The sequence below is a fragment of the Choloepus didactylus genome, chromosome 10, assembly GCF_015220235.1.
Source record: "Choloepus didactylus isolate mChoDid1 chromosome 10, mChoDid1.pri, whole genome shotgun sequence".
Taxonomy (NCBI): domain Eukaryota; kingdom Metazoa; phylum Chordata; class Mammalia; order Pilosa; family Megalonychidae; genus Choloepus; species Choloepus didactylus.
Genome location: NC_051316.1, coordinates 20,885 through 44,397, shown reverse-complemented (window position 1 = coordinate 44,397; position 23,513 = coordinate 20,885). Strand labels below are relative to the sequence as shown.

Here is a 23,513-nt window from a genome sequence, read left to right as displayed (position 1 = left end):
GGGCTGGGGCTGGGCTGGGGCTGGGCTGGGGCTGGGGCTGGGCTGGGGCTGGGCTGGGGCGGGGCTGGGCTGGGGCTGGGCTGGGCTGGGGCTGGGCACTGCAGGTCCACCCATGCTCAGGAGCCCCGGGATCCCTACCCCGGGGCCGACACCCACAGGGAGGATGCGCTGCCTCCTCACGGCTTGATGGACAGAAAAGGGGGTTCCTGCAGGGAGCCCCAGTGGACACCCACGAGGGAGTGGGAGGGAATCACAGGTGGACAGCCCCCCCAGGCTGGTGGTTCTCCACCCCCAGGTTACCTCCCCCCTCCCTGCAGGGCTCCCCCCGAGGTATCCCCTGCCTCCCCGTGTGCTCTCCGCTCCGCCCTGTGTCCCCGTTCCTCCATGGCTCTGTGCAGGAGCTGACCAAGGCCTCCAGGTCCTGCTCCAGAACACGTGCTCCATGACAAACCTGAGCAGCTAGACCTGCAGGACGGGGTTGGGAGAAAAGCACAGCAGCCCAAGTTTAGGCTCCAGACCCAGGCCCAGGCAGCTGAGGATGAGCAGCAGGTCTGAGGGGGATGAAGGCTGGAGGGGGGCAGGGGCCACGTGGTGAGGTGGGGACGACTTGGGAAACAAGGTCCATGTGCCCTGCAGGCCCCAGTGTGGGGTCCAATCCACGTCCTTCCCATGAACATGTGATGGACACACAAGGCAACACCCAAAGGATGGGGCTGATGGAGCTGAGCCCCCCAAATAGATGTGGGGGTCACAGAGCTGACCTCTCACACAGACCTGGGGCAGGGACACAACTGACCCTCACATAGACCTCATGGGGGGACAGGACCGACCCCTTAGAGTTGCAGACTTGGTGGTGTAGCACGGGTTACAGCTGTGCAAGAAGCCAACTCCTAGAGGTTACAAATAGAAAAGTCTGCCAACAAAGGGCTGTGACAGGCAATTCCCAGAGGAGATACGACAGTGATAAAATACAGAACATAATTAATCTTCTTAATAACTGCGTATGAACACAGGGAACACACCTAAATTTTAAGGTATTGGTAGAGCCGCATAAAGAAACTGACATGCAGATATCAAGAGCATGCTAGGGATCTTAGAAAATGCTGGGACCTGCCCACTTCAGAGAGCCTGAAATGAGTTCCATCTTTCACACATGGAGCCTGCGCTGGGGTTCATTCTATGAAGCCAAGCACAAGTGTGTTCACCCTTTAACGCAGGGGCTGACCCGCGAAACACAGCCACAGGGCTGGGTCTGCCAAGGGGACACTCGGATGTGTTCTAGGAGTGCCCCTGCCATAACGAGCCCAGGGCTTTAAGAAAGCACAATGCACCCTGTGGGACCCAGCCATGGGGGTCCAGCCACACGGGGTAGGGGAGGACCCGGCCACATGGGGGTCCAGCCACGGGGCAGTCAGCCAGTCCCCGCTGCCACTACACATGGCCGTCGTGACTCCTTCCGTGACCCGACCCGAAGGCAGCTGGGCCTGGGCGCTGCACCCACCTTCTTGCTGAGCTGGGCACTGCGGTGGCCGCGGGTCATGTGGGACATGATGTGGAACCGCATCAGCTTCCTGCTCGGGCCCAAGATGGATTCCTGCCGGCAGGACGGGGTCCCAGGGGGTCCCCAACATGGGGGTCCCAGGGAGGGGCTCTGCTCCTCAGAGACGCCCAGAGTCCTGGCTCAGGCTGGCCCAGGTGCAGGGAGGCAACTCCCCAGAGTACAGAGACTCCCCAGGGGGCTCCCTCAGGACCCAGAGTGGGGACCCCCGGCTCTCCCAGCGCCAGTGCTCTGAATCTGCCCTTTCAGAACACAAGATATTGGGGGACCACCCCCCTTCCACCCTCCCCCAGGTCTGCCCGACCCTGGAAGCCCAAGGCAGGCTGAGTCTAGGGCAGAACCCTGCAGACCACCACCCCCCACCCTCCCCCACACCCTCCCCCACATCCACTCGCAGCAACCCCTGCCCCCTCATGGTGACCCCAGCACCCTTGCAGTGACCCCGACAGGGACCCCAAGCCCATCTCACAGCCCCAACACAGCCCCCAACAGGGACCCCGAATCCATCCCTCACCCTCATGCAGACCCCGGGCCGGCCCCACCCTAGAAATGCAAGCAGGATCCAGGCGTCCACTGCACGCGGTGGAGAGAGGAAACCACCCGGCTGCCGTCTCAGCCCCATGTTCGGCTCCAGCGGCCTCGCCTCACCCCGCAGGAAGATCAGTCAGCACCTTCCCGCAGAAGCGCCGCCCTTCCAGCTCCTCTCCAGGGCTCTGACCTGCGAGACGGTCCTGGGCAGGAGGAGCCAAAAGCCGAGAAAAAAAGCCCCACACGTCAGCCTGCAAAACCACATCTCGGGAATGCACCCTCTGCACACATGTCCATGAAACTCACCAGGCCTGCATGTCCCAGGGCCCACCCCCTGCACACACATTCCTCGCACACACTAGGCCTGCATGTCCCAGGGCACACCCCCTGCACACACATTCCTCGCACACACTAGGTCTGCATGTCCCAGGGCCCACCCCCTGCACACACATCCCTCGCACACACTAGGTCTGCATGTCCCAGGGCCCACCCCCTGCACACACATCCCTCACACACACTAGGTCTGCATGTCCCAGGGCCCACCCCCTGCACACACATCCCTCACACACACTAGGTCTGCATGTCCCAGGGCACACCCTCTGCTCACACATCCCTCGCACACACTAGGTCTGCATGTCCCAGGGCCCACCCCCTGCACACACATCCCTCACACACACCAGGCCTGCATGTCCCAGGGCCCACCCCCTGCACACACATTCCTCGCACACACTAGGCCTGCATGTCCCAGGGCACACACCCTGCACACACATCCCTCACACACACTAGGTCTGCATGTCCCAGGGCCCACCCCCTGCACACACATTCCTCGCACACACTAGGTCTGCATGTCCCAGGGCCCACCCCCTGCACACACATACCTCGCACACACTAGGCCTGCATGTCCCAGGGCACACACCCTGCACACACATCCCTCACATACACTAGGTCTGCATGTCCCAGGGCACACCCTCTGCTCACACATCCTTCACACACACTAGGTCTGCATGTCCCAGGGCCCACCCCCTGCACACACATCCCTCACACACACTAGGTCTGCATGTCCCAGGGCACACCCCCTGCTCACACATCCTTCACACACACTAGGCCTGCATGTCCCAGGGCACACACCCTGCACACACACCCCTCACACACACTAGGTCTGCATGTCCCAGGGCACACACCCTGCTCACACATCCTTCACACACACTAGGTCTGCATGTCCCAGGGCACACCCCCTGCTCACACATCCTTCACACACACTAGGCCTGCATGTCCCAGGGCACACACCCTGCACACACATCCCTCACACACACTAGGTCTGCATGTCCCAGGGCACACACCCTGCTCACACATCCTTCACACACACTAGGTCTGCATGTCCCAGGGCACACCCTCTGCTCACACCAGGCCTGCGTGTCCCCCCAGTGCTGACCCGTATTTAGAATCTGTTCTCTGTCCCCCGTGGATGGACCCCATTGGCACCTCCTGAAGATCAACTTCCCCACAGGCACCGCCATCGGCCAGTTCGCTGCATATACAACCTGGGAGAGGAAGGCATGTTCGCCGCAGAGAAGACTCCCCCACCCCGTCCCCACCACTGTAGCGGCTGCAGGGACAGGACGGGGCAGTCGGTTCACGTCTCCTCAGCAGACTCGGTGCCTCCTGCTGAGGTGGGAGCCTGGTGGGAAGTCCAAACAGCGCTTCCTGTCAACCGCGACCACCTCACCCACCGCGGCTCCTCGGCTTCAGGGTCCCCCACACGGGCTTCTCCCTGATCCCTGCCCCATGGATCACCTGAGGGGAAGTCCCAGCCCACCTTCTCCAGGGAGCCCCCTTCCCCCTATGTGCCCTAGCAGGACCCCCACCCGGACACCCACAGTGGGTCACACCCTGTTGTTGAGCTCAGCAGGTGAAAACCTCTGTGATGTCAGGACCCCGGGCTCCATCAGGGGCGGATTTCGCCTCAGCAGCACTGTCTGGGCCTGTTGTGGAGAACCGGATCCCTCAGAACATCTCCCCTGCACTCAGCAAGGAGCCCCGGGAGCTGCTGGGGATGCAGATGGCAGTGGCCTGGCCCCACGGACATGGACCCCAGGGAGGGCAGCGCCCAGGAGACCCCCAGGAATGGCCATCAGTGGGAGTGGACATAATTCATCGTATGAAGAAGAGAGAGAACCCAGCTCCTCGCTGCAGAGCCCCCTTCACCAACACCACACCGGAGCGCGGGCTTTTCTGGGAAAACGCAGGTGACAGAAACAGGATGGAAAATGCAGCACCCATCCTGCCTCTCGGTGATTCTCTCACTCTTTCCATGGCCCCTATGTCCTCGTCATCCTCACATTCAAAAGCAACGTCTTCCAGCCCCACGATGCCCACCCCCGTCTGCGCTCGCCATCCCCCGGAAGCTGACCACTGACCTCACAGCAGCGAAGCCCGGACCTGGCTGCTCCACACCACACACCTGGGGCTCAGGCCCTCAAAGCCTGGGCACCCCACAGCCACCTGCAGGGGAAGAACCGTGTGCTGCAAGCCCCCAGCTGCAGCTGCAACACAGCAGGCAGGCGAGGCCCCCAGTGATGTGCAGGACGCAGGCTCCACCAGGGGACCCCTGCACGGCCCCCGCACACTCAGACCTCAGGGTCCACACCCTGAACCCCAGAACCCATCACTCTGTCCTGTAGGAAATACCGACAGTGTCCACACACTCAGACCTCGGGGTCCACGCTCTGAACCCCAAACCCTAGTCCTACAGTGATGTCACCACACTCTCCCCAGGACACACCCTGAACCCCAGCACCCTGGCCCACAAGGACATCCCACCCTCCTCTGTCCCACCGCGGGGGATCTGAGGGAGAAGAACCCGGCGGGATGTGGCCCAAATCCTCCACCTTCCCCCACGCCCCCTTCCTCCTGGCTGTCCCCAGGACACAGCATTTACCAAGAGTGGAGGACAGGAGGGCCCGAGCTCAGAGGGACGGACCCTTCTCTTCTCACAGGTCAACCTGCTTGGGGGCGATGGGGAGACCAGGATGTGCCCCGCTGGTGAGCCCAGGTGGGGGCGGAAACAGGCCCCCAGGCTCAGCCCTGCTCCTGTGCTGGGACCCACCTGTGGATGGGACTCGGAAGATGCCGCTGTCCAGGTGCCCTCGCTGGAGGAGGGGCCTTGGTCCAAAGGGCAGATCCTCACAAGCCAAGGGAAGTGGACACAAAAATGCAGCCACGGAGCAGCTGGACACTGGAAGTCAGTGGACTCAGGAGGGAAAGGAGACACCGCCATGTGCATCGCCATGTGACGGGAAAGCCAAGGACCATGGATGGCCACAGCCAGAAGACAGAGACCCCGGAGGAAGCCAGCCCTCCAGCCTCTGCCACTGTGAGCCCGTAAGTTCCTGTTGTCAAGCCAGCCCGTCATGTGGCATCCGCTTTAGCAGTGGGGAGCTTGGACAGCCCCCCACACTGGTGGTCCCAGAAAGACTGGCCACCACACACTGTGCCAGCTCCTGCAACCACAGAAAGTCAACGAAAGGCAAGGCCCACTCTGCGAGTGGCCGGCCTTCCCCAGGAGGAGGAGGCAGACAAGTCCTGTCCCGGAAGACACGTTGTTCTCATGGTGGACCCAGTGTCTCCCAGAACACGGCCATTCTGAGATTCCCGCCGACTTTGGGAAAGCTCAGGAAGACAGCATGGGGTGTCCTGGCTTACAAGGTGGGGGCTAGGGCAGGGAAGGTGGTGTGGAGAGCGGGAAGCCAGTGCACGGAGGCAGCAGCCCATCCCCACAGGTTCACTTGTCACCAGTGGCTGCCAGGCTCGCCCCAGGGTGGTGGGGGACAAGGCCGCACCCAGTCCCTGCATGAGACGGGGTCCTGGAGGCCGAGCTCTCAGAGGGAAGCACCGAAGGCAACGACAGGCACAGGCCCTAGGGTACAGAGGACACGTGGCTCCCTCAGTGAGCACCAGTGTCCTGAGAGAAAAGGAGACTCTGCTAGCACCCTGCCTGCATGGATTCCAGCCAACCCGTCTTCTCCCTGACCCCCGAGCCCATGGCGACCCCCTGCTGCCCTCCTGGCCTTCCATCCCCCCACCATCCTCCCCGTCCCCCCCACTGTCCTTCCCAGTCCCCCAGCCTCCCTGTCCCTTCACCTCCCTCCCATCCTTCCCCCCCGCCCTCCGCAGCAGTCCTTGCTGGAACCCCGTGGACACACAGCTGCTCCACTGCAGGGACAGCAGTGCTCTCCGCTGGCAGTCATTCATGATTGCTGAGCCTGAACCAGCTGCATCTGCTGCCCCCCAGCCCCAGGCAGCCCCAAGTCAGGCAGCTTTCCACTTGCCCAGCACTGGGTCAGGGAGCACAGAGCAAAATCACAGCTTGAATGGAGACTTGAGGCAGCCAAGTGGGGGAGGCGCTGGGCACTTGCCTTATCGTGCAGCCTCGGACCACCTTCAAGTGGCTGTCGTTCAGAAACACACTGGGTCCGTCTGCAGCCAGCTGCCTATTTCCTCCACTCAGACAATCCTGATGTCCGAGCTGATGTCCCTAAGTAAGTGAGGCGAGAACAGGGGGAAGTTGACAAAAACATAACCCATTTACTCTGAAACTGAAGGACCAAACTCGCAGGGAGCACTGGGGGCGAGGGGCTCAGGACAGCCCGACGGACGCACAGAAGTTCCCACCTGCCGAGTCTGTGGTCCCAGGCCTGGCCGGGTTCTGAGAACCTGCACCTGGGGCTGGAGGCTGCACACACTGAAACTGCCACACCCACCGGGGCTGGGGCCACTCTCGTGGAGACCACCACCCCCTGCAGCCTCAACGCTCCGGGTGCCCCTCCTCGCTCGTGTCCATTGCCCAGAAGCAGCAGCCGGGGCCAGCACCCCTGACGCCCAGGGCCGGGGGCAGAACCTGTGGTTCAGACACAGGCAACACAGCGGCCAAGGAAAGACCCCACCCACGTTAGCAACTGCACCAAACTCGTCACCAGGAGACCTGGGAGAGGCCCCACCTCCCCGCGAATAACTCAGCTTCCATCCCCCAGAGTGGACCCCAACTCGCACAGGAGCGACGTCAACAGCTCCATGGGCTGCCCCCACCCCAGCCTGGTTCCCACTCACCTGCCCCACCTTCACTCAGCAGCTCCCTGTGCTCTGTCCCCCACCCCCATCCTCATCCCCATCCCAGGCCTCGCTCACCTCCCCCTCCTGTTCAGCTCCGTGCAGTACTTGTGCCGCCCTTACAGCTGTGTGAAGATCTCGATCTGGTGGAGCCGCTCGGCAGCTGCTTGTCCACACTGAGTTCACACGGACCAGAGCCACGAGCAGCTTCGTGGCTGAAACGCGGAGCAGGGTGAGGTAAACAGAAGCTCTTGAGCTGACAGCTCACACTCGCACAGAACCCACCGCACCGCCACAGCCTGGTGCACGGTGAGGGAGAACAAGGAGGAGAAAAGGGTTTCTGCTGGGGCGGCTTGTACAGCCATTCTCAAAGCCAGAGCCACCCCGTGACCCAATAAAACTGTCCCACGACACGTGCCCGCACCTGTCAGAGAAAAGGCCTGCCCGTCCAAGCCGTGGCTGTCACCACAGGTCCATGGCACCAGGGGCCACGGGTCTCCTTAAAATAATCTCGGGGTCCACTTTCTAACATGCGGTCGGGGTTACTGCTTCTAGGGGGAGTGGCGGCCGGTAGCCGAGCCCTCAGCTCTCGGGGCTGCTTAAAGGGTACCGGCGGCGGGGGCTCTTTCCCGGAGGCGAGGGCGAGGCGGAGGACGTGGCCAGGGTCCTCGGCGAGAGGCGTGCAAGGTGTGGAGGGCGGCGATAAGGACAAAAACACTCTTCATCCAGTAGGAGTATGCGCCAAAGAGATTTATTCAGGGGTGATTACAGGTTATATAGGCTGGTAAGAGGGGCAGGGCTGGAAAGGAGGTGAAGCAGCCTTAAATGGCAATATTGAAGGGAGAGGGGCTAGGATTGGTTCTGAGAGGACGCAGGAGCCGTTGCAGCGGGCGGGGGTTGTTCTGGCCACGGTGCATGCGCGCTGGCGGTGGCAGGAGTGGCCTTGGCACAAGGGAGTATGTGGGTAAGATAAGGAAGTGGGGAAAGGGCAGTTGGGAGAAAGGCGGTTTCCTCCGGCAAGCCTCCCCTGCCAGTGGCATTTTGGGTGAGGAAAAGGGAGCTGCCTTGACCTCGCTCCTCAGGCTCGGGGGGGCTGCAGAGGGCACTCACGCCCGTACCTACTACCCTCCCCAGGGGGTGATATCAAGTCCCCTGGCCCAGGCCTGGTAAGTTGAGGCACAAGCTCAGTCCCCGCAATTCCCCTTTCTTTTCTAATTAGAGGAAGAGGCTTTACCGGAGAGGTCCGCTAAGGGTGAGGGAAGGGGGAGGTAAGGGAAGGGAAAAAGGGGTTGACGGTGGCTCAGCGAGGCTGGAGCTCAGTGTTGGTGTGGTGCCCGGGCGCTCGACAAGGGCTTCGCTGCAGCGGGTTGGGCGAAGGTGAGGGGTTTAAAGTTCAGGGGTTCAGAGAAGCTGGAACTCGAGGTGAGAGCGATGTTCAGGTGATTGAGAAGGGCCTCGCGGTCGGCGGGTTGACCGGTGGCATTGAGGTCGCGGAGGGTTGACTGTCATCTTGGAGTGGGGGGCGTCAGAGGTGGCGAGTCGCTGATACTGGATTTGCACGAACGAGGAAAAAATGGCATCCGTTTGTTTTCTTACAAGCTGGACAATTTTGCGTATGATGCAGGGTCCTAAGATGAGAGCTAGAATAATTATTAATAGGGGGCCAAGAAAAGGAAGGATGTATGGGAGGATGGGAGTGAAAAAACTGGACCAATAACTGGTGGCTTCACGATCTCTTTTACGCTTTTCCAGTCCCTCTCGGACCCTTTTCAGGCTGTCCTCGACGAGACCTGTGGAATTGGCATATACATAGCACTCTTCTCCTAGGGCGGCGCAGAGGCCTCCTTCTTTGAGGAGGAGAAGGTCAAGACCTCGGCGGTTTTGGAGCACTACCTCAGAGAGGGAATTGACAGAATTTTTTAGATGGTAAATAGCGTTTTGTAGGTGACGAATGTCCTCGTCAACAGCCGCCCTGAGGTGAGTTAGGGCGGAGCCTTGACTGGCTAACGCAGCGATTCCGGTGCCAGCGCCGGCAAGACCTAGGAGGGAGGCAATTGTGAGGATGGTGATGGGCTCTCGCTTTTGCAGAAGGGCAGGAGCTGCAGTTTTTTCCAGACGGAGGAAGAAGTCTTCTTCGCTGTGGTATAAGACCCTAGGGATAAGGACAATTAGGAGGCAAGTTTCTTTATATTCACTGATGATATTCGTGCTGAGACAGGGGGTAAGTCCTGTAGAGGAGCAGAGCCATTGGGAGGAATTATGAGGAATGAGAAATTTTGCCGAGCTGCTAGGAGATGAGTAGCTGGCACAGGCAGTGAGGTCGGGAGAGTTACTGGAGCGAGGGCGGACGCACTTTCCCGTATAGGAGACTGAATGAAAGGTCAGGGGGACGGCAGAGGTATTCCAACTGCATTCCAAGGGGCTGTTTTCTGTGCTTTCTGAAAAGGAGAGGTTGGAGGCAACGGGCTCGTACAGTGAGGAAGAGGTGGAGAGGCAGAGCCAGCAGGAGGAGGTAAAATTGGGGTTGGAGGAGTTCACTGAGGCAAAGGCGGCTTGGATGAGGCTGAGGAGGGGAGAGGAGTAACGAGAGGGGGGCAGAAAAGGTTGGGGTGGTGGGGTTGGCGATGCGCTGTTGGCAGCTGAGGTGCGGTTTCCGGATGCGCTGCTTGTACTTGAGGTGCGGCTGGAAGGCTGTGGAAAAAGGGGGTTAATGACTTTGTTGGGACCAATGTCAGAGGGTGTTTTTAAAGCAGTATTTTGGTATGGTTGGCTTATAGCCTCCTTTTTTATTAGAATAAGTGATTCTCGGTCGGCTCCTTTCTCATAGATTCTGAAGCCTCAAGTTTGACTGAGTAAACAGGAGGGATTAGTGGGGAGCTGCACTGTAAGATTAAGATGTGTGCAGGATCCCTTACTTTCTTGGCCGAGCCAGTTAACAGTAGGGAGTTTGCACCCTGTAGGGGCCCACTTTAAGGTAAGGTAATGATTAGGAACAGGAGGCTTTCAATTAGTGGCTAATGTTTCACACCCCCAGTATGCACAGTAGTACTCGTTGGGGGAATTACAGTACGATTTTCCAGGATTTGAGGATGGGCACATGTAATATTGGGCCTGGGGATTACTTACCTTTCAAGCGTAGGTTTCTTCGACTCTGGAGACAAAGGTGGCGAAAGGCTTACTCGGCTCCTGGAAGAGCTTGGTGAATTTATTAGGCCGACAGGCAGAGCAATTGGCAAACGCGCGTAAGGCGATGCCTCTGAGGACAGTCCAGAAGGTGGCAGGGACATTAATATAAGCAGACGCATTTAGAAACGCTCCAGTGCCCAAATAGGCTTCGGGGGGATGATAGACTCCAAGGGCTGCATCTTGCTCACTTTGCTTAGCTGCTTCTGCCTGGAAGTGAGCACGCCAGTCAACAAACTGACCGGGGTTAAAAATTGAACGGGCAAGCGAGGCCCAGTCTTGGGGGATGCAATAGTTCATGGCGAGATCCTGTAGTATTTGGGAAGCATATGGGCTACCTAACCCGTCCTCCCTGACGGCCTTGCGAAGCTGCTTGATAGTATCTAAGTCAATGGGATACCAGTCATGCGGCCTCTGTGGGGTGGGGGCAAGGTTAAGAGGAAAGCAGTGAAAGGCACGAGAGAAAGGAGGGCGCGCTTGTAGAGGGCTTGGCGCGGGAGTGGGGGTAGGGGGAGCGTTGCCCCAAGGGTTGCCTTGAGGTGTAGAAGGCAGCCAGGGGTTGTTAGTCGGCAGGGTGGAAGGAGCGGCGGCAGCTGCCGGTAGCGGCTCCGAGGGGGAGCTCGCCGGAGGGAGAGGCGGGAGTGGGAGGCCCCAAGCGTCGCAAGATGGCGGCGCGGTAGGCGTGGCTAAGACACAAGATGGTGGATCAGCTCCGCCCTGTGAAAGGGTGGGGCCCAAGGCATAAGATGGCGGACTAGCTCCGCCCTGTGGAAGGGCGGGGTAAAGCGTTTGCGGTTTCTGGCCCAGCTTAGGGCTGATGTCATCGCCGGAGCATTTCCTCCCCTCGATGGAAGAAGAAGGAGGAAGTTCGCCATCTTGGCGTGGCGCAGTGTTATTTTGCTTTTTGGGAGTCACCTCGAGCGCGTTGTTAATCTGCTCGACTAAGGACTCTGTGTCCGAGTCATGATTTGAATTAGTATCGCTATCTGAATCTGTTGGCTGGGTTGATAGGGCCTCTTTGGATTTAACGGGGCCTCTATCAGGGGGGAGGGAGCCTTGAAGGCAGGAGCGGATGGTTATCAAGGTGGGGAGCAAGCCGGGAGGGAAGCGCTTGCTCTCATGTTCCATGGCGTTGGTGACCCGATCAATAAGGCGATCATAAGTAACAGGGTCCCAAAGATGGCAAGTGGTGAGCCATGGGTTAAAGGGCAGCAGGAGATCCCAGTATATCTGCAGCTGCCGGACAGACACTTTACAGCTATGCGTGTCTAGGAGACCCGCCAGAGCACGAACTTGAGGTGCCTGACATGTAGATATACGATTACCCATAGCTGAGGGGAGAGGAGGGGGAGTTGTTCCCGAGCCGGGCCGGCCGGCTGGCGGGGAGGAGGAGGAGGAGTTGTTTACCGAGCAGAGAGAATGAGATAAACTGTGGCCGCAAGGCCGAAGGAGACGGCGAGAGCAGAAAGCAGTGCCCTTTGGCAACGAGAGCAGTCAGGGGGGGCGGTTGCAAAGAGGCACACGGCACCAAATGAGGAAATAAAGATACAAAGAACTACAGCAAAGTAATGGAGGGGAAGAGGGGGAGTGTTAGGAAGAACGGGGGTCATAGAAGTGCGCATACAAGAGGACGAAGAGAGCGTGGGGGAAGGGAGGAATTCCTACTGGATGAAGAGAGCGTGGGGGAAGGGAGGAGCGGCTTCGGAGCAAGGAACCTCCCACGGCTCCGGAAGCGGCGAGGGAGAGGCGGCCCTTACCTTGCAGGCGAGGAAACGGGAAGCTGGAGAGGCGTCCGGGCGAGCGGGCGACCTGCCAAACTGTTGTGTGGAGACGTTCCTCACACGGGGCACCAGTTGCGGTCGGGGTTACTGCTTCTAGGGGGAGTGGCGGCCGGTAGCCGAGCCCTCAGCTCTCGGGGCTGCTTAAAGGGTACCGGCGGCGGGGGCTCTTTCCCGGAGGCGAGGGCGAGGCGGAGGACGTGGCCAAGGTCCTCGGCGAGAGGCGTGCAAGGTATGGAGGGCGGCGATAAGGACAAAAACCCTCTTCATCCAGTAGGAGTATGCGCCAAAGAGATTTATTCAGGGGTGATTACAGGTTATATAGGCTGGTAAGAGGGGCAGGGCTGGAAAGGAGGTGAAGCAGCCTTAAATGGCAATATTGAAGGGAGAGGGGCTAGGATTGGTTCTGAGAGGACGCAGGAGCCGTTGCAGCGGGCGGGGGTTGTTCTGGCCACGGTGCATGCGCGCTGGCGGTGGCAGGAGTGGCCCTGGCACAAGGGAGTATGTGGGTAAGATAAGGAAGTGGGGAAAGGGCAGTTGGGAGAAAGGCGGTTTCCTCCGGCAAGCCTCCCCTGCCAGTGGCATTTTGGGTGAGGAAAAGGGAGCTGCCTTGACCTCGCTCCTCAGGCTCGGGGGGGCTGCAGAGGGCACTCACGCCCGTACCTACTACCCTCCCCAGGGGGTGATATCAAGTCCCCTGGCCCAGGCCTGGTAAGTCGAGGCACAAGCTCAGTCCCCGCACTAACACACAGAACATCAGACGGTGTCAGGCGAGGGAAAGAACAGTTTCACAGACGTTTCTTCCATTACAGGTGCGTTTCCATCATACTGTGCAGGTGCCGACACATCGCTCATAGTGAACTGTCATAAAGAGATTTGAAAACCACTCTCCACGTAGTGAAGTTGGGACATGAACACTCCAGAGAAAGAAACTACGTGTGGCCATGTTCCTCCTGCCAGACTAAAGGAGAAGAGAAGAAAAAGACGTACACCTGTCCTGATCAAGGGGAAAACTGCAGGCATTTAGAAATTGTTCTAATCTGAAAATTATCCTTCCAGGGCACAAAAAAAAAATGACTTCAAGTCTCATAAAGCCTCGATTACTTAACTCAAATACGTCCTTAACTTTGGAAACTGAATTTCTGCCAATGTTCCCCAGAGGTGTCTGCTAATGAGGAGCTTTCCATGGCTCCTTAGATACAACTGCTCCTGCCCGAGAAGGCGCTGGCATTTGTTGAACATGGGGCTTCTTGGGAGGGGGTTTGGTTCAGGACAGAAAATGCCTAGGAGCAGCTCAAGGCCCCTTGGGGGTCAGAGGGACAGGGACGGAGGGGACAGGACACCCAGGGGCAGCCCAATGGGGCCTCTCAGGGGAGAGAGGGACGGGCCCCAGCTACATGTCCGTCCGTGCACAGTGCACTTCCCCACCAGGGCCCAGCTAGAAACCGTGCCCCCAGGTGGCCTCGAGGACGCCTGGCCTTCCTCTCAGGTACCCTACAGGGTCCCTCCATCACCTTCGTTCTCCCCCCATGGCTGCCCCCCCAGCTCCCAGCCCTCCCACCATCCCTGTGTTCCTGTGTCGTGCTCGTGGGCTCAGTGACGCCCTCACGCACCTCCGTCAGCCGGTCCTAAGCCGCGGGGCTCCCTCGCCAGGGTGGAAGAGCCGATTCCCTGCGCAGCCCCGGACGCTGCTGGCCAGAGGGGCTGGGGTCTGGTTCACAGTGGGCTCCAGGCAGGTGGGCAGGGGGCGCGGCCCGGGAGAGGAGGGGTGGGGCCTGGGCAATAAGGGGCGGGGCCCAGGCGAGGAGGGGTGGGGCTTGGAGGCACAGGGCCCACTCGGGCAGGGGCGCACCTCCCCGCTGCCCTCATGCGCATTCCGCAGTGCGCACGGGATCGGCTGAGGCCCTGGAGCAGGGAGAGCGCCGTGGTCAGGCACCTCCCACATGACACTCGCTGCGCCCGCTGGGCCAGAGGGCCGTGAACTCACACCTTGCCCCTGAACCTTTTCCAGCAAGGGCCAGGCCCGACGACTAGGTAAAAGTCGTTCTCCTGCGTTTAAAGACAGAACAGGGAGAGAGGAGTAAGATGCTTACCCTGAGAGGGAGAGAAAATGCTGCGCGTCCAAATGCAGCTGTAAAAACTACCCGTCGTTTAAAAGCCACTTTCTCTCCGTGGCCGAGGACACCCCACCCTGCTCGCCGGGGCAGACACAGCTCCTGAGGAAGCAGCAGAGCAGGTGGAGCACCGTGTCCATCCTCCCTGGAGGCCTCCACCCAGCCCTTGCCGGCCGCCTGGAGAGCAGGGGCAGGCGGTGAGCTCAAGGCTTCAGGAGGGCGTGTGGGGGTCCGTCTGTCTGTCCACCATCTCTGCTGTGAGCAGGGCGAGGAGCACCCTGGGAGGCAGCAGCCCCAGTGCAGGGGACATGAGGCAGGCGTGGGCAGGCCTGACATTGGGCTGCATTGACCTCCGCAGCTCACACAGGAGCAGGGTCACACTGTGCACCCAGGGCCATCCTCACTTGGGCCCAGCTGCTCCACAGTGCGGCCAACCTACCTGCACCAAGCTCCTTCCCAGGACCCCATCTCAGAGAGAGAGACCTCCCTGGGGCAGTGGGAATTGCAGGGACACAGGGGCACCTCCGCGGGGGCTGACCTGCCAGCAGGGGACCCTCCTCTGGACGATCTGGAGCCCCGGAGCAGAAGGGCCCAGAGATGAAAACACGAAGGACAGAATGAGATGAGGACTTGGATCACATCACAGCCACCTACCCCCCAAGGGCTGGGGACCCCAGAAGGCCGACCCCTGACCCAGGACACAAGGGCATCACGTCCACCCTGAGGGACGACCCTTGACCCAGGGGGACATGGAAATGTCACATCCCTAACCACAGAATGTTCACTTCCTCCTTTAGAAAGGGTGTGTGTTTGCAGTGCAGCTTGGGACGTTCTCTATTAAATGTTATATGTGCGGCTGTAGAAACCTGAAATTCAGAACACGATGGAAATAGCAGACCCCACAGCCCAGCCCGACATGACCAGTTTAATGCCAACACCATGATGGTTTTTTGACATGATCTGCTACTGTTTTCTTTCATCCTGCAGGTTTCTTTTCACTTTCTTGATAACGTTCTTTGCACAGAAGCTTCGTATTTTCGTGGTGTTTAGTTCATCTGTCTTTTCTGTCACTGCTTGTGCTTTGGGTGTCGCTTCTAGGAATCCACTGCCTAGTACAGGGTCTGGAAGGTTTCCCCTGTTCTCTTCTGAGAGTTTTATGGTTTTAGCTTTTGCCTTTAGATCATTCCCAGTTGGCTTCTGTGGCATCGCTGTCAGGAAGCCCCTAGGTGCAGACCCTCTCCTCGAGGGGACTCAGCTGTCCTCCCCATGGCTGTTTCCTTGTTGTTGACGTGTCTGAGTCCATGGCTGGGACTGGGTCGCCTGGTGCTAGCTGGTGCTGCCAATGGGCGGGACGCTGCACGGACACTCGTGGACACGGTCAGGGTCTTGTCCTGGGTGGGGTCCGGGCCACAAGGGGCCACGCCACATGGGGCTGTGTGGACGTCGTCCCAGGTGGTGACCGTCTGTGTGGACATCGTCCCAGGTGGTGACTGTCCGTGTGGACATTGTCCTGCTTGATGACCTGTGTGGACCTCATCCCAGGTGGTGACCGTCCGTGTGGACGTCGTCCCAGGTGGTGACCGTCCGTGTGGACGTCATCTGCGTGGTGACCTGTGTGGACTTCGTCCCTTGTGACCGTCCGTGTGGACATCGCCCCTTGTGTTGACCATCCGTGTGGATGTCATCCCAGGTGGTAAAAGTCCGTGAGGACCTCGTCCCAGGTGGTGACCGTCCGTGTTGACGTCATCCCAGGTGGTGACCGTCCATGTGGACATAGCCCCTTGTGGTGACCATCCCGTGTGGATGTCATCCTGCGTGGTGAGTGTGTGGACGTCTTCCCAGGTGGTGACCATCCATGTGGACGTCATTCTGCGTGATGATCTGTGTTGACCTCATCCCACGTTGTGACTGTCCGTTTGGACATCAACCATTGTGGTGATCGTCCGTGTAGATGTCATCCTGCGTGGTGACTGTGTGGACGTCATCCCAGGTGGTGACCATCCGTGTGTACGTCAACCCAGTTGGTGACCATCCATGTGGACGTCATCCTGTGTGAAGACCTGTGTGGACCTCGTCCCAGGTGGTGACTATCCATGTAGGCCTCGTCCCAGGTGATGACCTTCCATGTGGACGTCATCCTGCATGATGGCCTGTGTGGACTTCATCCCAGGTGGTTACCGTCCGTGTGGACGTCGTCCCAGGTGGTGACTGTCCGTGTGGACCTCGTCCCAGGTGGTGACCGTCCATGTGGACATCATCCTGCGTGATGATCTGTGTGGACCTCGTCCCAGGTGGTGACCATCTGTGTGGACATTGCACCTTGTGATGACTGTCCGTGTGGATGTCATCCTGCGTGGTGACTGTGTGAACGTCATCCCAGGTGGTGACTGTCCTTGTGGACCTCGTCCCAGGTGGTGACTGTCCATGTGGATGTTATCCTGCGTGATGATCTTTGTGGACCTCATCCCAGGTGGTGACCGTCCATGTGGACCTCCCCCCTTGTGGTGACCATCCGTGTGGATGTCATCCTGCATGGTGAGTGTGTGGACGTCATCCCAGGTGGTGACCATCCGTGTGGACTTCATCCTGCGTGATAATCTGTGTGGACCTCGTCCCAGGTCGTTACCGTCCATGTGGACGTCATCCTGCGTGATGACCTGTGTGTACCTCGTCCCAGGTGGTGACCGTCCGTGTGGACATTGCTCCTTGTGGTGTCCGTCCGTGTGGATGTCATCCTGCGTGGTGACTGTGTGGACGTCGTCCCAGGTGGTGACTGTCCTTGTGGACCTCGTCCCAGGTTGTTACCGTCCATGTGGATGTCATCCCGCGTGATGACCTGTGTGGATCTCGTCCCAGGTGGTGACCGTCCGTGTGGACATTGCTCCTTGTGGTGACCGTCCGTGTGGATGTCATCCTACGTGGTGACTGTGTGTCGTCCTGGGTCATGACCCTGCATAGGGCCTCCTTGGCCCCTGGGATGTGGACGCACAGATGGAGCACATCGTGGCACTGCGTGCTCTTGGAGAAGAGGAGTGCCACAAAGCTGAGCCTTTCCTTCTGCAAGTTCAAAGACTGTGGGGGGCTTTCTCCCAGCCCCTCTCCCCATCCTTCCTGACAGTGAAAGCTCCTAACTGCCTGAGTCTCCAGGGACACCATAACCAAGGACCACAACCCGGGGGTTGAAACCATTCATGCTCTCACAGTCCTGGAGGCCTGATTCTGGCACCGAGGAGGGGCATCTTGGAGACGTGGGGGTCCAGAAATGGACAGAGACCCCAGGCCCAGGTCTCACAGGAAGAATGGACAGGGCAGAGCCCGGGACCCAGTCCCCCACAAAGACCCCAACAGGGCAGGCCGCCATGTCAGTGCCGTGGGCACAAGCCTGGTGCTGTCGTGCGTGGAGCCAGCTCCCTCCATGCTGGGCACTGGCGGGACCTCACAGGACACAGGGGTCCCTGTTCACTATCACGAAACAAGACTTTTCCCTTTGAGTCTGCAGATGCAGCATCTACTCGAACAGCACGTACCTGGGAAGCAAGAGCACACCTGGCACGACAGGTGGACAAAGAGCAGGGACAATGACGAGGTGAGGAAGGCTCAGCCCATGTCTCCCCACTCTAGGGCCTGCTCCAACTGTCCCAGGACCCTCTACACTGACAGTATCTGCGTCTCCAGGATGAGTCAGTCACCTCAGTCCCCGAGCTTTTCCTTTCTCTGCTCACGGTGCACTCTCAACGGCCGCAGGTGCCCCTGGAGGGCTGGGCTCTGCCTGAAATGGGGGGCCCTCCTTAGGGGCCTGCCTCCCCACCCCAGGTCAGGTCTAGAAGTGGTCAGAGAAGAGAATCTGTATTAGCTCTGTGGCCCCAACCGCCGTGGTTCTCCAGCCCGGGAGGACACCCCCTGCTGGGCTGGGCAGGGCAGGGCAGGGGAGGGGAGGGGAGGGGAGGGCATGGGGCAGCTGGACGGCTCCTCTGGGCTGGTCCTGCGTCTCCTGCCCTGGGCCATGATCTCCCTCTGCAGCAAGCCGCACCCCCTCCTCTCCTGATACCCCCAGAGCCCCTCCCCACCCTTCCAGGCACCTGCAGACCCTCACGGTGAGGCCTGGGGCTCCCTGCTTCCCAGGAGGCCCCCACCCATGGTACAGCCCAACTCTGCAAGACCAGGGGCAGGACAGTGTTCTAGAAGGTCCTGAGAACCAGCTCCCCTGAACTAACGGGGCACCCTGGAAAGGCTGGGGCAGGAAGCGCAGTAAGGCAGGCTCACGGGAGACCCCCCCAGCCCCACCAGCCCCACCCCCCCTGCCAGGCACCCCGTGTCTCCCTCTCCACCCCCCTTTTAGGACACCCCGTGGGAGGGCAAGTCCTTCACCCAATAGGGAAGCACCCAGCTCTGGCAGGTGAGTGGGGACCTTCACCCAGACCCCCAATTCCCACTGTGACCTGGGGGACATCAGGATGGGGAACTTCACTGGACCCCCTGACTCCCACCATGACCCGAAGGGCATTTCAGGGCTTCCAGAACTTTCCACCATGTGCACTCTGACCCCTGACCCCACAGCCCTGACCTGTCCCCCAGCAGTCCATGCCGGACCCACCCCAGATGCTCGGCCAGTGCTGTGTCTCACCAGGCTTGGAAGTGACTGGGCACCTCTGATTATGGGGTGGCCGGGGAATGTGGGGTGACCTGGGAAAGGTGGGGTGACCCGGGGAAGGTGGGGTGACTAGGGAATTGGGGCAACCTGGTGAAGGTAGAGTGACCTGGGGAACGTGGGGTGACCTGAGGAACGTGGGGTGATGGGCCCCAATCCCCCAAGGGTCTGTCCTGGGGCAGTAAGGCAGCCCCCACTCACTCCACATCAGCCAGGGCCCCAGGGGTTGGGGTTGGTGCTCTCCGCCGGGCACCCACCGGGGCTGCACAAGGGAAGATGAGCCCAGGAGAGCTCTTGCAGGGAGCAGGGCCGTCAGCCCAGCAGGGGTCGGCCGTGCCCCCTGCCCCAGGGCTCCAGGGGAAGTGAGGAGCAGCAACCACTGGGAGTCCTTCGCTGAGGACAGCCGAGGAGAGCCCTGACCTGCAACGCTAACCCTCACCCAGGTGGGCTGCCCCAGGAGCCAGTGTGCATGTATGTGTGGGGGAACAGATCTTGGGAGAAGGATCTAGGGGAGAACAGATCTGGGGGGTGGGGAACAGATGCGGGGAGAACAGATCAGGGGGAGCAGATCTGGGGGGGCACACACATGGATGGCATCATCATCCTCACCATAGCCTGTCTGCTGTCACCTGCCCACGAATACCCAAGCACACTGAGGCCGCCCGTCCACGCAGGCTCATCCCAGGAGGGAGGGAGGGTGGGGGAGAGAGGGAGAGAGGGAGAGAGGGAGAGAGGGAGAGAGGGAGAGAGGGAGAGAGGGAGAGATATAGATAGATAGAGAGAGTGTGTGTGTGTGTGTGTGTGTAGCACATCTGGGGATGACAGATTGGGAGGGCGGGGGAGCAGATCTGGAGGAGCATGCACGGATGTGGCCCCGTCCCCCACGGGTGCTGGTGCCGTCAGTGCTGACCCTGATTACCACCCAGGCTGTGGAAATGTCTCCGATTGTAGGACCACCACCCCCAATCCCCAGAAGCATTTACACATAGAGAAATGTCAGCCTCTCTCCCTCCCTCATTTCCAGGAAAGTGCCACTATAAATGTGCACACACACGCTCAAACACATGCACACGTGCAGACACACAGAACATGACATGGCACACATGGTAAAAGTGTCCCATAAGCAAGCTGCATGGAGGGCACCTGGTTATCTCACATACTGTGATTTTCAACTTTCTCTAACTCTGAAATGATTTTACAATAAAAGGTTTCAAAATCCCCCAAGCTTCTCTGCTACTTGTCTGCACTGGTGGAACAATTTACTTGCCCACAAGTTTACTACAGAGCATTCGGCTTGGTTCTTCTCTTACTATTGTATGTGACACAACAGAAAACACCTTTTCACTCAACTTCCACTGAAGTCTGTGTTCCTAAAAGGGTGATGAGGGAGTCAGGGGTGTGACTGAGGGGTCAGGGGTGTGGACCCAGTGTGCACGGCAGCAGCCTTCAAGGAAGATGGGTCAGTTTCCAGGCACCAGCCCTGAAGAGATGCCAGCCCCACTGCACAGGCTCCGAAACCTCGATGCTCCCTCCCAAAACACGGGGGACCCACAAACCCAGCACACTTCCCCAAGACACAGGAGAGGGCCCTTCAGTCCCAGGATGGCAGACAGCCCCCAGGAAGAGCTCTCTCCTGCACAGGATGCAGGGGAGACCTAGAACCTCAGATCAGTCAGCTGCAAACAAACGGCAGCACCTGACATCAAGAAAACCACAGTGGCTGCCAGCTCCCACCAGATAAAATGGCTAATATCAGGAAACGGATGATACCAAGCGCTGGAGGAGATGTGGGTAAAACATCCATCCAGTTCCAGCTGACAGGAACGGGAAACGGCACAACCACTTCGGAGACAGTTTGGCAGCTTGTTAGAAAATTAAACATCCACCTACATTCCAGTCCCAGCACTTGCTCCTGAGAGCCAGAGGCTGTACGCACACAGGCTTGCACCCGAGTGTCCTTCTTGGCCTCTTTATTTGTAACAGCCAAAAATGGGAACTCAAAATATCGGTCAAAAGGTGAATGGGCAAACAAATTGCACCATATTCGTACCACGGAACACTGCTCAGTAATAAAAAGGAATGAAATACTGACACAAACTATGAGTATCAAAATATTTAATGCTGCTGAAAGAAGACTGCTCCCTCCCCCCACCAAATGAAAACCAAATCCCACTGCACAAGTCCATATCTACAGAAGTCTGCAGAAGGCAATCTAACAGTAAGTGCGAGAAGCAGGTCCATAGCTGCCTCAGGGGGGTTGGAACACACGGGGGTGGGGTGGAGGGTGGGGGATGAGAGGGAGGGCTCACCCAGGGGCAGAAAGACCTTTGAGGATGAAGACAAGTTCATTAGCTGGGGTGGGGCAAGGGTCCCAGGGGCGCATACCTGCCAAACTGTAGACTTTTAACATGCAGTCTACTGCACCTCAATTGAAGCTGTTACAAAGTGACATTCTGTGAGACTTACAACAAAATAGCAAAGAGTAAATAACTCTGCCTGGAGGGGGAGAGGGAGCTGGAGGGAGAAGCAGGGATGGGGGCGGAAACAGCCTACGAAATAAAATCCGCATCCCCTATGAACTGTGAGGGCCACCTTCCTGAGTTCATGGACATCATGGACATCACGCCTGTAGGACACGAGCTGGATCACTCTCCCTGCACCCCTCTTCTCACAGGCACTCAGCAGCTCTGATGTGGGGGGCAGTTACTCTAGAGCCTACGTGCAAGTGGCAGCCTAGCACAGCTAGCCACTGAAACACTGTTGAACTGACCTAAACGGTTATTAATGTTTACAACCAAATTAGGAACTCCTCTACACGTCAGCGATCTGCCCAATGCAACCATCCGCCTTACCGCTGGGTGGCTCTTTCTTTCACAGAGAAATGAACGGAGAAATGCAGGAGGGCGGCCAGGAAAAGGCGGCCTCACCGCCCCACACTGAGGTCCCCGGGCAGGCTGGAGGTCCCATCAGCGCAAGGGGTAAAACATGTCATGAAACGTCCATTTGACCACATTCTAACAGATACACTACTGGCTGCAGCTAGGAGATACACAGTGCCATACGCTCCTCCTGGGAAACACACCAGGAGACAGTTTAGAAAAGTTTAGGAAACAACGTGTACAATGTGGATCTGCCTTTGAGGAAACAATGTATACAGTGTGGATCCACCTTTGATAAACACATGAAACAGATACGTACACACTCACACAGACACATAGATGCATGTCCACCTGCTCCTGTCACTTACCCACATATATAAAAAGGATAGGCAGGATGTATATCAAAATCTTAAGTACAGCATTATCTCTCTATGGTCAAACTCTGAGTGGTTTTAATTTGCTTCTGTGCTCTTTTCTGTACCTTCTTAGTTACCTATGCCAAATTCACTTTTTTCCTTAGAGGAAAGAATGCATTTTAGTGTGCAAGTAACAAATGTGATAAAAACTTACCAACAAGCCCCACAGATCACGGCCTTCTGACAAAGCCACCAGCGTCACTGCATCTCAGACAGAACTCCCACTAAGACATGAGAAAAGTCAAAAGTCATCATGCAAGGCCCTCGAAGCTCTAACGCGTGCAATGAAACCTTGGTCCACACAGGAAACAAGCCACAATGGGCAGAGGCAGACAATAAAAAGAGCTTGGGAGTGACTAGGATGATGGTGGTAAAATATAAATAGAGATGTAAGTCTCCAGCAGACCCTGATTCTCAGTTGGGGTGAATATTTAGAAAGTATCTAATGGTTTGGTTTTTCCTTGCCAAAAAAAAAACAAAAAACAAAAACAAAAACAAAAGTTAAACCCACAACACATCTTAAAAATCACAGATATTAGACAATCAAGAAAATACCTTCATCACCAAACTACAAAAACTAGAGTGTTTCTTTTCAGTTTAGCCCGTTTGTTCTCCTCGTCTGCGTGGGCACCCACTGCACCACACGGTGATTTATTTCCATCTCTTCCCTCAGTTTTCTCTGGCTCCACCATTATGGAGACAAACATATAAGCCGGGTTTCATAAAAGGTAGCTGCTCCATGAAAACTTGCCGAGCCAAGACCTCCGAGGTCTGCGTTTTCGTTCGGGTAAGGCTTTAGGATTCTGAACTCAGGAGAAAAACCTGTCCCATATCAAGTGCCCTCCAGGTAATGAGACAAGTAAAAGATTATCAAAATCCTCCGCGCCCCACTCCTCTACCCCACCCCCCAAAATAAAGACACCGCCCCTGGAGCTGCTCCGTTCAGGAACCCGCGAGAAACTCACAGACATAAACCCCCCGAGATCGGCGTCCAGCGAGGACACAGCCGAGGCTCCGTTCGCGACCGTTTCTATCCCCAAAATAAGCTGCTCCGGCAGGTGGCAGGTGGCTGCACGGGGGCAGGGCTCAGTGGAGGCACCTGCTGGCACCGCACGCAGGTGGGCGCAGCTCCGGGCCTGATTCCCGCCCCCCGGTTCCCGAGGCGTCTACAGCCCGAGAGCCTTTCTCCACGGGCGCGCCAAGCCCGGCCTCACACGGCCCCTGAGCCGTCCACGTGGCGGCGAGGCCTTTCCCCATAATGAAGTCAGCCCCTCGGGCTGCTTGCGTTTCTCCAGCCCTGCAG

At 58.3% G+C, this 23,513-nt stretch overlaps 3 long non-coding RNA genes across 5 annotated transcripts; all 3 read right to left on the bottom strand.

Moving 5' to 3' along the window:
* Positions 1–343: 343 nt before the first annotated feature.
* Positions 344–1,865, bottom strand: LOC119505602. 2 transcript variants are annotated; one of them, XR_005210771.1, is made up of 3 exons: positions 1,502–1,865; positions 797–890; positions 344–465 (listed from the first exon to the last, which is right to left on the bottom strand). It is a non-coding gene; the product is annotated as an uncharacterized LOC119505602 (long non-coding RNA). The 2 variants fall into 2 exon arrangements; XR_005210770.1 differs by having other exon boundaries at positions 371–465; positions 809–890.
* A 171-nt stretch (positions 1,866–2,036) lies between these two features.
* Positions 2,037–6,105, bottom strand: LOC119505601. Its single transcript, XR_005210769.1, has 4 exons — positions 5,193–6,105; positions 4,504–4,588; positions 3,519–4,068; positions 2,037–2,289 (listed from the first exon to the last, which is right to left on the bottom strand). It is a non-coding gene; the product is annotated as an uncharacterized LOC119505601 (long non-coding RNA).
* Positions 6,106–6,499: 394 nt separating this feature from the next.
* Positions 6,500–23,142, bottom strand: LOC119505600. Of its 2 annotated transcripts, none has more exons than XR_005210768.1 (7): positions 22,766–23,142; positions 22,365–22,434; positions 13,767–14,202; positions 7,617–7,717; positions 7,271–7,491; positions 6,758–6,983; positions 6,500–6,620 (listed from the first exon to the last, which is right to left on the bottom strand). It is a non-coding gene; the product is annotated as an uncharacterized LOC119505600 (long non-coding RNA). The 2 variants fall into 2 exon arrangements; XR_005210767.1 differs by having other exon boundaries at positions 7,271–7,407.
* Positions 23,143–23,513: the final 371 nt, after the last annotated feature.